This window comes from Rutidosis leptorrhynchoides, chromosome 11 (genome assembly GCF_046630445.1).
Source record: "Rutidosis leptorrhynchoides isolate AG116_Rl617_1_P2 chromosome 11, CSIRO_AGI_Rlap_v1, whole genome shotgun sequence".
Classification (NCBI taxonomy): Eukaryota; Viridiplantae; Streptophyta; class Magnoliopsida; order Asterales; family Asteraceae; genus Rutidosis; species Rutidosis leptorrhynchoides.
In genome coordinates this window covers 226,938,947-226,953,757 of record NC_092343.1, presented here as the reverse complement: position 1 = coordinate 226,953,757, position 14,811 = coordinate 226,938,947, and positions in this window count along the sequence as shown.

Below are 14,811 nucleotides of genomic sequence, written 5' to 3'. Positions count from 1 at the left end.
TCTCTGATAATAAAGAACAGCCCTAGTCTTATATACTGACTACCCAATTCTAGTAAAATTTTTCAAAATTTTCAATTAAATGAACTCAAAATCATGTTTATACATATTTATGAACGATAAAACTAGGTGTTAACACCGAAATTATTATTACCTCGGAAAGGACATAAATTGAGAAACAAACCAAAATGTTAGAATTCATTTAAGAATGGAATAGAGGAGAACAAAAAGGAAAATAAAGGCAAGTGTGAGAAATTTTCACCGAGTTATTCAAAATATATATCACATATTTTTGTACAAATAATTGAAAATACTTTTGTTTTGGACGATAATTAACTGTTTTACCCGATGAAAGAAAAGAAAAGATGGATCTACACGATGAATCAATTCCATCATTAAAAGGAAGTAAAGTCTTCCGAAAAAGACACGCGCTTCTTGATTTAGGTCATGAAGTTGTCGTCCAGACCAGCTGTAGGTTGACGAAAAACCTAAAAAAGTCATCACTAAAATCAGCAGGAAATCCACGGACCTCAGCATAAAATAGGGTCACCAAGTGGTCAGACTTATCCTAACCATGAGAGGATCTATCTTGTAAAATGGGGGGGGCACCGTGCAAATTAGCTTAATAAAACTAATGAATCAGATCCCCAGAAAGGATAATCTCCTTAAAGATTAAAAATCAACTTTTAAGACTGATATTACTCAATCCTTGAGATTGACCATAAAGATTGAGAATTCAAACTCATGGAATTCAATGATATCTAAACTCGATCTTGAACGAGAAAATATTTTGATCAAAATTACAAACCGATTTATTTTCTGAAAACCCATTTTCAATGCGTTCATTACCATTGAACGTAAAATCCTATGAATTCACCTAGAATTCATTAGGTCATCTGAACCAAATCGGGTGTCAACCGTAAGAACGGTGGTTACATAGCATGGTCAAAGACAGGACCTTGTGCCAGACCGAAAAATCATAAGGGTGAGCTTTACTATTGCTCTTACCAAGGATACTAATTGCATCCGACACGTTATAGACCATAATTAAAAGCTTGTCAGGGGACATTGCCTTAACAGTTGCTTGTTCAATGCTTTTCTTTACAACCGGACGGTAGTTTACCGAAAGGTAATATACGGAGCAAGTATACTGGACGTGTTACTTTCCTAATACAAGGTTAGCAAGTGGGTGACATAAAACCATAAGTTTTGAGCTAAAATTTTCAAATCTTAAACCCACCAAACCCACAAAAATATTTTGCAAACACCGGTGAAGGGTTATTCCGGAAAACTTATCTAGGGTAAAAGCTAGATTTAATTTTCAAAAAAATCAAATGTTTTCATAAAGATCCAATTTCCTAAAGGATCTAAATTTTCATAAGTCATGTGAAACTGTAAACCACATCGTTACTACCATTGTTTATACCGCCGTATTGAAATGACTGATGTACAAAGTGTGAAGAATGAAGAAGTGATTCTAGTATTTCAAGACGATATTGCTTGAGGACAAGCAACGCTCAAGTGTGGGAATATTTGATAATGCTAAAAACGAACATATATTTCATAGCATTATTCCTCAAGAAAGACAAGCTTTTAGTTGCAATTGTTCTATTTACAAGTACAAAATACAGATTTGACGAATTGAAGACGCAAACGACCAAAAAGCTCAAAAGTACAAAATACAATCAATGAGGTTCCAATTATTGATAAGAAACGTCTCAAAATTACAAGAGTACAAGATTCAAAACGCAAAGTACAAGATATTAAATTGTACGCAAGGACGTTCGAAAATCCGGAACCGGGACCAGAGTCAACTCTCAACGCTTGACGCAACGGACTAAAAATTACAAGTCAACTATGCACATAAATATAATATAATATTTAAATAATTATTATAATTATTTATATATTATATATTATATTATTAAAAACCGTCGGCAGAAAAAACAAAGGCATGTGAGCCTCTCCAGCTGGCCATGAGATCGCATGGCCTTGAAGGGTAAAGCTCATGCGATCGCATGAGCCACTTTTCCAGCCCACATGCCTATAAAATTCGCAGCTTGGTGAACATCAAAACACATCTTTTTCTTCTCCTCATTCAACGTATAATATTTATATTTATATTATAATTTTAATTTTAATTTTAATTTATAATAATAAGGGTGTGTTAGCGAATGTTGTAAGGGTGTAAGTCGAAATTCTGTCCGTGTAACTCTACGCTATTTTTAATCATTGTAAGTTATGTTCAACCTTTTTACATTAATGTCTCGTAGCTAAGTTATTATTATGCTTATTTAATCCGAAGTAATCATGATGTTGGGCTAAAAATATTAAAATTGGGTAATTGGGATTTGTACCATAATTGGGGTTTGGACAAAAGAACGACACTTGTGGAAATTAGACTATGGGCTATTAATGGGCTTTATATTTGTTTAACTAAATGATAGTTTGTTAATTTTAATATAAAGATTTACAATTGAACGTCCCTATAAATAACCATATACACTCGATCGGATACGATGGGCAGGGTATTTATATGTACGAATAATCGTTCATTTAACCGGACACGGGAATGGATTAATAGTCACTAGAATTATTAAAACAGGGGTGAAATTATGTACAAGGACACTTGGCATAATTGATAACAAAGTATTAAAACCTTGGGTTACACTCAATCGACATCATGGTGTAATTATTAAATAAAGTAATAAAACCTTGTTACAGTTTAAGTCCCCAATTAGTTGGAATATTTAACTTCGGGTATAAGGATAATTTGACGAGGACACTCGCACTTTATATTTATGACTGATGGACTGTTATGGACAAAAACCAGACGGACATATTAAATAATCCAGGACAAAGGACAATTAATCCATGGGCATAAAACTAAAATCAACACGTCAAACATCATGATTACGGAAGTTTAAATAAGCATAATTCTTTTATTTCATGTATAATTTCCTTTATTTTATATTTAATTGCACTTCTAATTATCGCATTTTTATTTATTGTTACTGTATTTAATTGCACTTTTAATTATCGTACTTTTTAATTATCGCAAGTTTATTTTATCGCACATTTATTATTCGCAATTTCATTATCGTTATTTACTTTACGCTTTAAATTAAGTCTTTTATTTATTTAATATTTTACATTTGGTTTTAACTACGACTAAAGTTTTAAAATCGACAAACCGGTTATTAAACGGTAAAAACCCCCCTTTATAATAATAATATTACTTATATATATATTTGTATTTTTATAAATTAAACTAATATAGCGTTAAGCTTTGATTAAAAGATTTTCCCTGTGGAACGAACCAGACTTACTAAAAACTACACTACTGTGCGATTAGGTACACTGCCTATAAGTGTTGTAGCAAGGTTTAAGTATATCCATTCTCTAAATAAATAAATATCTTGTGTAAATTTGTATCGTATTTAATAGTATTTCCTTGTAAAATTTAATAGTATTTTATACCCCTTAGCTTTAACATCAGTTCCCTCTTATAAATGGGCATTTGTCTTACATTTATATGGGTCATAAACTTATTAAAATTAGGCTAATTAAATAATCCATTAGCTATAGTAGGGTGGGCTAAAGTCCAACAAGGTAGAAAGTCCAACAAGACTAACTAGTGAGCATAAGTAAATTACTAAGCGTAATTAAGCAACCAAAAGCCCAAATAATTGTCATTATAAAATAACAATTAGTATTACATAGTCATAATATTCCAATTATGACCAAAGTCAAACGTGTATCAAAATATATAGCTCGTTTTAAACGTCAAGTGACACTAACGGTCATAGAAGCATTCAGGGATCAAGTTAAGTAACTAAGTATTTAATGGCACATTGTATGGTATGAACGAAGGTAATTAATCATGAAATAAGATCCTAGAATATAATATAGTACAGTACGTACAAATACACAGTTTTGCAGAAAGTAATAAGCACAAATACAAGTCGAAAAAGTCGGGTCGTTACGTTACCCATCTGTTAATGAAATTTCGTCCCGAAATTTTAAGCTGAGGTAGGTGGTAGAGTTGTAAAGAGGTGAGGATACTTCTGCATTATCTGATCCTCTCGCTCCCAAGTAAACTCAGGTCCTCGTTTAGCATTCCAACGGACTCAGACAATTGGAATCTTATTGCGTTTCAAGATCTTGACCTCAAGGTCCATAATCTCAATAGGTTCTTCCACGAAGTGGATTTTGTCATCAATCGTAAGCTCCTCGAGTGGTATGAAAAGTTCCGGTTCAACAAGACATTTCTTCAGATTCAATACGTGGAAGGTGAGATGAACTGCACTCAACTGAGTCAGAAGATGCAAATGATAAGCAACGGGTCTAATACACTCCAAGACTTCAAAAGGACCAATGTATCACGGATTTAGCTACCCACGCTTTCCGAAACAGATTACACCTTTCCAAGGTGCGACTTTCAACATCACTCGGTCACGTACTTGAATTCACGATCTTTACGCTTAAGATTGGCATAGCTCTTTTGACGATCACGGGCCGTCTTGAGCCTCGCTTGAATTTAGACAATCTTCTCGGTTGTTTCATGGATGAGTTCGGGTCCGGTGATCTACTTTTCACCTACTTCGGCCCAACAGATAGGAGAACGACATATGCGGCCATACAAGGCTTCGAAAGGTGCGGCCTTAATGCTCGCGTGATAGCTATTGTTGTAAGAGAATTCGGCTAGCGGTAAATGCTTCTCCCAAGCCTTTCCGAAATCAATTACACAAGCACGCAACATGTCCTCCAGGGTTTGAATCATGCGTTCGCTCTGTCCGTCGGTTTGCGGGTGATACGCAGTACTCATATCTAAACGTGTTCCCAAAGCTTCTTGTAAAGAACGCCAAAATCTAGAATCGAAACGGGCCTCTCGGTCTAAAATAATCAATAATGGTACACCGTGTCGAGATACAACTTCCTTTATGTATAATTGCGCGAGTTTCTCCATCGTATCAGTTTCCTTCATGGCTAGGAAGTGTGCAGATTTGGTAAGACGGTCAACGATAACCCAGATGGTATCATAACTGCCTACCGTCTTCGGTAGCTTTGTGATGAAGTCCATTGTTATTCCTTCCCACTTCCATTGCGGGATTTCAGGTTGCTGAAGTAATTCGGATGGCCTCTGATGTTCGGCTTTGATCTTAGAACAAGTTAAAAACTTTCCGACGTAAGTCGCAACATCCTTCTTGAGGTTTGGCCACCAATATTGAACCTTGAGGTCGTGGTACATCTTACCAGCTCCTGGATGAGTCGAATATCTTGACTTGTAGGCTTCATCTAGAATTAGGCTTCGTAAATCCCCATAACTAGGCACCCAGATTCTTTTGGAAAAGTATCGAAGTCCAGTCTCCTTGACTTCGAATCGAGAAACGAGAATGTTCAAGTGCTTTTGAGTAATATTCTCCTCCTTGAGAGCTTCCTCTTGAGCTGCACGAATTGGGCTATTGAGATTCATGTGAATGGTGACGTTCAAGGCTCGAACACGAAGTGGTACCATTCTTTCCTTTTGGCTCAAGGCATCAGCTACAACATTTGCCTTACCAGGGTGGTAGCGAAGTTCACAATCATAGTCATTCAACGTCTCGATCCACCGTCATTGTCGCATATTCAATTGATTCTGATCGAATATGTGTTGGAGGCTTTTGTGATCGGTGAAGATAATACTCTTGGTTCCATACAGATAGTGTCTCCACAGTTTGAGTGCAAAGACAACGACTCCAAGCTCAAGATCATGAGTAGTGTAGTTTCGCTCATGAATCTTCAGTTTTCTAGAGGCGTAAGCAATAACCTTCTTCTGCTGCATCAATACGCACCCAAAACCTTGTCAAGAGGCATCGCAATACACAACAAAATCATCACTGCCTTCAGGAAGGGATACAATAGGAGCGGTGGTTAACTTCTTCTTCAGGGTTTGGAATGCCGACTCTTGCTCGGTTTCCCAAAAAAACTTCTTCCCCTTATGAGTTAAAGCGGTCAAAGGATGCGCAATCAAAGAGAAACCTTCAATGAATCTATGATAGTAACCGGCGAGTCCTAAAAATTGGCGAATATGAGTAGGAGTAGTGGGGGTTTCCCACTTACTGATGGCTTCGATCTTTATGGGATCGACTTTGATACCCTGATTGCTCACGATATGACCAAGAAATTGAACTTCGTTCAGCCAAAATTCACACTTGGAGAATTTGGCATAGAGTTGCTCTTGTCTCTAGAGTTCAAGCATGAGTCGAAGATGTTGCTCATGTTCTTCTTCGCTTTTGGAATAGATGAGTATATCATCTATGAATACGATAACGAATTTGTCCAGGTACGGCATGCATACGCGATTCATGAGATCCATAAACATGGCAGGTACATTGATTAAACCGAATGGCATCACAAGAAACTCATAATGACCATACCGGTGTAACGACCCAACTTTTTCGACTTGCTTTTGTGCTTTGTGCTTTCACGAAACTGCGTATTTGTGCATACTGAGCTATATTATACTCTGGGATCTTACTACATGTGGATTACTTTTGTTTATATGTGAAAACGTGCCTTTAAGTACGTAGGTTACTTAACTTGATCCCCGGAAGCCTTTATGACCGTTAGTGTCACTTGACGTTTAGAACGAACTGCATACACGTTTAACTTTTTTCGTAATTGGAATATTATGACTACGAAATACTAATTGTTATTTTATAATAACAATTAATTGGGTTTTTGGATGCTTAATTACGCTTAGTATTTTACTAGAACACACTAGTTAGTCTTGTTGGACTTTCTACCTTGTTGGACTTAAGCCCACCCTACTCTAGCTAGTGGACTATTTAATTAGCCCAATTACTAATGGCTAGTGACCTAATTATATATAAGACAAATGCCCATTTATTAGAGGGAACATACTAGCATTTTTGTTAACCATAATCCATAATGTTGCATGGGATCCTAACATAAGCACCACCTTTAGACAACCATTAACCAAAAAGCAAAAAGATGTCCCCCTTATCCCCTCCCATAACCCACGGCCACCACCACCTCCCCACACCCTCACCTCCTATAAATACCAAGCTTATTCATCCCATTTCACACTTGATCTCATTCACAAATTACACACACATACTCTCTAATTCTCTCTAGTCTTTCTCACTTTAAAAAGTGTAAGTTTTAAACTTTCTTCTTCTTTTTCCCTTCTCATTCACGACATCATCATCATCAAAGGGTCTAGCTCTTTAGCTTTTAGATCTTGTTATATCTTGTAGATTAAAACTTGGATTTGAATCCTTCAAGAACATGGAAGATTCAAACTTCCTAGCTTTGAATCTTCACTTATTTTGTTAGATCTAAATCTTGTAGCTTTTAATCTCTTTATTTTGTTGTAAAGATTCAAACTTGTGTTTGTAATCTTCATGTAACGTGAAGATCCAGCTTCATGCTTCAAGGATCTTCAAGAACAACCAAGATTCAAGCTTTCTAGCTTTGAATCTCCATTTCTCTTATTGGATCTAAGTTTTCTAACTTATGATCTCATTATTTTGTTATAAAGATCAAAACTTGTGTTTATGATCTTCATGTAACTTGAATATCTAAGCTTTATGCTTCAAGATCTTCAAGAACACCAAAGATTCAAGCTTTCTAGCTTTGTAATCTCATAACTTGTGTGAAAAGGATCCAAGCTCTCTAGCTTAGGTTCCATTACTTTATTTGATCAAGTTTGTGTTCATACTTGTTTGATTGAAGCAAAGTTTGTAGCTTTAGTTGTAAATAGAACTTGTATTTGTGTTAAGACTAAGAATATGATGTAACCTTGGTTCATCATCCTTCTAAAACTCTTAAGTGATTGTATTCTTACTTGGTCTTAACATATTGTGTGTTGATGGTTGAATCTTGGTAAAAGTGATGCTAACACATCAATGAGTTGTACACTTGAAGCTACAAGCATCAAGGATGAGAACCGTGATGAGCATCAAGCACCAAGAATCCCACCGGAGCACTTGTTTGCTGTTTTTTGGGGTCTGATCAGACTCTCTGGGCTTCTGAAAAGTTGATTTTCAGATAGTTTATTTCGAGTAGACGGCTTTTTGTTTAGGCCTCGCCTAAATCCGATATACGGTTTAGGATTTATAGCCTTCTGAAAGTCACTACGCCTTTATAACATTGTGCTGAAATTTCTGACCTACTCGCACTTAAACCGTCGCCACAGTCAAACGAAGACGAGTTAGGTTTTAAAATTGGTTAGCAGTTAGAGGACTCATATACGGAGCCTTAGCCAATGACTATGCGTCTTTTCGATTTGTATAGAGGTCGTAACAGCTGTCCAAAGTCAGCCTTTTGTTTCGATCTCTATTCTTGTTAAACTTACCCTAGCTTTTATGAATGATGATGATGATGACGCTTAAACTTAATTTATTCACTTCTAAACTTTTGGGGACAACATACTGACCTAGTGACCTTTGACTTAGGTTGACGACCTTTCGGACCGACTTACTACCCTGCATACGTTTCATATCGACTTTTACTGCTTATTCACTGTGAGTTATAGCATCCCTTTACTACTTTTACTATTTTTGGGACTGGGAATACATGCGCTTTTTACATTTTACATACTTGACACGAGTACTTAAACTTTATATATGTGTGGGTTACAAACGGCACAAAGATTCCCCTTAGCTCGGTAACGTTTAATCATTGGTTTCCTAACCGTGAACGCGAATATTAGATATGGATCCATAGGGTTTGACAACCCCACTCGGGCTAGTCGCGCTAGCAGACAATGGGTGTTTAATACTTTGAGGACAAACGCACTCGCCAAGTGCACTTTTAGGGGGTGATATACATACGTTAAGTCTAGTTACCTGGTGCCCACGGTTAAGCATATAATTTTTATACTGATTTAAACTTCTGATTGAAGCACTGAAATCTCGTGGTCTACATTACTTTACTGATTACAAACTATAGCTCACCAAAATTCATGTTGGCTTTTAAGCTTGTATTTCTCAGTTGCTTAGACGATGTTGCTTCCGCTATTAGACTTGTTGTCTTGGTGTTATAGACTTGCTGTTATGGACCTGCTGTTTTAGATTTCCGCTGCATTACTTATGAAGGTATTTCGTGTGCCCGAGAGACATATTAAATTAACGTGGCTAATATGTTTTGATCCAAGTCGGGTCATACCCAATAACAAGCTTACTGAAACCTTATTCGTATTTGATCTTAGCAATTGGATCATTGATTAAATACGCGACACTTGAACTTTAAGAAAAATGATTTTCTGAAATACTACTTGATGTGTACATATATATATATATATATATATATATATATATATATATATATATATATATATATATATATATATATATATATATATATATATGTACACATCAATGATATATATATGTACATATATATATATATATATATATATATATATATATATATATATATATATATATATATATATATATATATATATATATATATACATACATATAAATTATGGAATAATTTATATAATATGGATTTGATTATTTATAGGTTAAATAATTAATTAATTTATGTTACATTTATATAAATTGGTTTTATATAATGAAATGTACATAAATATAAATATGGAAGTTTTATAAAATAAATTTTATAAAATCTAACTTTTATAAAATTAACTTTTATAAACTAATGGAGTAGTGGCCTTGGAGTTGTAAGCAAGAGTGCTAGAGATTCCTTTTCTTGGTCAATTACAAGTCCCATTTCCATATACATGCAAGGCTTGACTCATTCAAAACACATACTTGCAAAAATACACATCATAAAGATAAAAAAAAAAAAACTACACAAACCCAGTTTTCTGGCTGCTGGCTACCGTGGCCTTTTTGTGCTCAAAGGGAGTTCAAATTTTGGTCTTTACAAGCTCTAATCAAGTGTTAATAAATCCTAACTAAAGTACAAAGGTTTGGTATTAAAGGCTTGGGGTATTACAACTTGAGGCTTCACATTTTGGAGCTCCATTCATCATCATCTTCATCATCATCTTGCACATTTGTAAACTACCCTCAACAAGCTTGAGGAGGTATGAATCTTCTCTTCTTGTTCTTATTTGTATGTATATATTCAAGACTTGATATTATCATGGAATTTAACTAAATGTATATACATATAAACATGAACTTAACATTTTGCTTCCGCTTGCTTTAACACTAATACAAATTGGTTTTGTAATTATGTTAACAATAAGAACATGTTTTATGAACTTGTTAAATTCCATCAATGGTATCTAGAGCCGAAGTCTATGAAATATGCTTCTTATATATGGTCTTTAAAACCCACCAACTTTGCATTCTATTAACATGCATGAAAGTAGAATGCAAAAAATTTATGGATTTGGGTGGGTTGGTTATTTGGCCGAATTTAAGGGGGTTCCAAAATGGTTTCGGGTTTGCCATTTCATTAATATTTGTTGATATATTGATGTTCACAATCATAGCCAAGACCTTGTTTTTGAATGAATGTTTGTTTGGTTGATTTGTTAATCTTTCAATATGGTTGTAATATTCATTCAATTTGGTTTGTAATAATATTTATTCAATTGCTTTGTAATATTATTTTGGTTATGTAATTTATTTTATATTTGGTATGTAAAATAGATTAGGTAGTAATTTCATTTTTTTAGAGAAAAATGTATTAGGATATATTTTGTAAAAATGATGAAGATGATGAAGACTTGAAGAACACAAGAAGATGCATTTGGATGCAAGATTAAGTGGGAGATTTAAAATCTCCTACTTTGTGTTATAACCCTTAACCGGTAGCATTTTTTTCGGCTAAACAAATGTCTACCAAATTGGCTTGATTGTGAACATATTTGTTTTGCATGCATGGTTGTTTATTGTGTTTGTATGTTTGGTTGGTACAAGTAAATCACAAATTAACAACAAGCAAAATGACAATTTAATTACTTAAATTAGACATTATTAACACATGCAAAACAACAATTTAATTGTTTAAATTAAAAGTGGCAAAAGGACATTATTAAACGGTTATTAAGAACATGAAAAGGATTTAATAATTGGTTATTAAAACACAATAAAATGGTTTATTTTCAAAGTAATAAAATTGGCCTTATTACATAAAATGAAAAATGGATTTTCACATGAATCAAACACTAAATGCATGTTAGTGTATGGTACAATAGTTTTCTTAAACTAGAAATTATGAAAACTTAAAATCCCTTTATTAACAAGGTAAACAAGTTAAACGCCATCCTTATTGTGTGACACTTAGGCATATTAGGGAACTCATAATGGGATAAAGGTCACCTAACCGTTATGAGCAAACTAATATGATTAAGGTGAATTTTGCACACTTGTGGGATAAAGGTCACCTAACCACTTGTATGTTAAATTTACATGTTTATACAAGTAGGATGACTTAATTTGGGAATCATGAACTTAGAGTCACCGAAGCATGAACTTAGATGGCCGCCAACAACAACAACATCCCAAACGCACCTATCAACTTTAACAACCTATCGTTGAGGTCAATCCTCGAAAAGGAAAAACTCAACCATACGAGCTTCATGGATTGGTTTCGCAATCTAAGAATCTTCCTCAAACTAGAGGATAGGGCATATGTGTTGGAAGACCCCATTCCTGATCAACCGGACGAGGATGATACGGAAGGCATGGCTTATTGGGAGAAATATTGCACCTATTCGGTGCAAGTTTCTTGCCTCATGCTTGGGACTATGATACCAGAACTCTAAAAGAATTTTGAGCATCATAGTGCATATGACATGATCACACAATTGAAGGAGATGTTCCTTCAACAAGATCATGTCGAGCGATTCGAAACGGTTCGAGCGCTTCATGCATGTCGGATGGACGACTCCTAATCCGTTTCATCTTATGTCCTTAAGATGAAAAGCCTTATTGATCGAGCGAACCGTCTAAACTGCAACGTATCTAATGAATTAGCCACGGACCTTATCCTTAATTCCTTGTCAAAGAGGTTTGACACATTTGTAATGAATTACAACATGAATGGATGGGATAAGAGCATTGGCGAATTACATGCCATGCTTAAGACGGCCGAAGCGAGCATGGGTAAAAGGGCTTCACTCATGTTTATGATCAATGAAGGTGGGTCCAAAAACAATAACACTTCTAAGTCGAAGGCGGCTAAGAGGAAAGGACCCGCCTACCAAGGCAAGGGCAAGGGAAAGGGGAAGATGGTTACCCCAACCAACAATAACAAAAAGCAAAAGGTTGCCGGTAAAGCTAACCCCAAGGAAGATTTGTGCTTTGGTTGCGGTGAAATGGGTCACTGAAAACGCAACTGCCCGGTCTACCTTAAGGAGTTGAAAGAAAAGAGGGATGCAGGGCAAACCTCAGGTAATGTATATATGGTATACATTGAGCTTAGTATTACTTCTTCTAATACATGGGTATTAGACACAGGATGTGGAGCTCACATTTGCAATTCTATGCAGGGGTTCAAAAGAAGTAGATAAGAAGTGGGAACATCAAGTCTCTTCATGGGAAATGGAGCTAAGGTACAAGTAGTAGCTCAAGGAGACTTTATTTTGAAGCTTCCAAGTGGTTTGGAGCTTATTTTGAAAAATGTTTTGTATGCACCCGATTTATCTCGAAACATTATTTCTGTATCCCGTTTGAAACAATGTGGTTTTAATCTTAATTTCATTAATGATGATATCCATGTTTCTTTAAATAATGTGTTCTATTTCAAGGCTTCGCTTTCGAATGGTATTTATGAATTGGATCATGATGACACATCATACAATAGCTCAATGTTCCATACAAACACCAAGAAACTCAAAAGGGATTTGAGTGATTCCTACTTATGGCATTGTCGCCTTGGTCACATAAACAAGAATCGAATGCATACACTTCAAAAGAATGGACTTTTGAAATCAAATGAAATAGACTCGTTTGATGTATGTGAATCTTGTTTACAAGGTAAAATGACTAAAGCACCTTTCAAAGGGACCTATGAAAGGGCTAAGGACTTATTGGGATTAATACATTCGGATGTATGTGGACCCTTTAAGCCCATGACTAGGAAAGGTGAAGGATACTTCGTCACTTTCATTGATGACTTCAGTCGTTTCGGATATGTCTACTTGTTAAGACACAAGGACGAAACTTTTGAAGCATTCAAGGAATATCAAAATGAAGTACAAAATCAACTCAATAAGACAATCAAGCTACTTCATACTGATAGAGGAGGTGAATACCTAAGTGATGCTTTCCAAGATCAATTTAAAAGTTGTGGGATTATCTCGCAACTCACTCCTCCAGGAACACCCCAAATTAATGGAGTTTCTGAAAGGAGGAACCGAAACCTAATGGATATGGTTCGATCAATGATGGCTAAAAGCTAGTTACCTCTATCATTTTGGGGTTATTGTCTATGCTCCGCGGCTCGTATTTTAAATATGGCCCCAACCAAGAAAGTGGAATGAACTCCTCATGAGATGTGGTTTGGAAAACCTCCATCTCTATCATACTTAAAAGTATGGGGATGTGAAGCTTATCTTAAGTGTTACGTCCCTAATAAGTTGAATGCTCGATCCACGAAGTGTATCTTCATAGGATATCCCAAGGATGATATGGGATATTATTTCTATGATCCATCCGAGCAGAATGTATTTGTTGCTCGGAAGGCTGAATTCCTTGAAACTAAGTTCCTAATGGAAGGTAATAGTGAAAGGAAGGTAGATCTTGAGGAGGTTCAAGATCAAGTAGATGATACACAATTGGTTGACACTAGCACTCAACATGAAAATGTTGAGAATGATCAAATGGATGATCAAAGTGTACAAGACGTTCGCAGATCTGGTAGGATTAGTAATCCTCCTGAGAGATATGGGTTTCTCATGGACGGTTGCTATGTGGTTGATTTGGATGAACCAACAAACTACCAAGATGCTTTATCAAGGATTGATAAAGATAAATGGCAGGAAGCCATGAACGCTGAGATGCAATCCATGTATGACAACCAAGTTTGGGAACTTGTTGCACAACCTGCTGGCTCTAGGCTAGTTGGTTGTAAATGGCTTTTCAAAATAAAAACCGACATACATGGAAACTTGGATACATATAAAGCTAGACTTGTAGCAAAATGTTTCACTCAAACTCAAGGGGTTGACTATTGATAATGCTAAAAACGAACATATATTTCATAGCATTATTCCTCAAGAAAGACAAGCTTTTAGTTGCAATTGTTCTATTTACAAGTGATATTCGTTTAAATAATAAAAGGTGAAGACAAAAGACAGATTCGACGATTTGAAGACGCAAACGACCAAAAAGCTCAAAAGAACAAAAGACAATCAAAAAGGTTCAAAATATTGATGAGGAACGTCTCAAAATGACAAGAGTACAAGTTACAAGACGCAAAGTACGCGATTTAAAATAATACGCGAGGACGTCCGAAAATCCGGAACCGGGACCTGAGCCAAGAAGAAACGCCCGACGCAACGGACCAAAAATATCTAGTCTACTATGCACAAGAATATAATATAATATATATATAATTATATATAATTATATATTATATATATTATTATTATTATATTACGTCGGCAAGAAGAAAACAAAAGTAGTTGGCTGAATCCAGGGTGGCCATGCGACTCGCATGGCCAGAAGCACAAAACCATGCGAGTCGCATGGTTTGAGATTGCTGGTCAGGTCCTATAAATAGCCAGTTTTCTGACGAGTTTTATCATCCTTTTTCTCTTCCTCTTCATAAGTAATATATATTTATATTTATAATTTATATTTTAATTTTAATTATAAT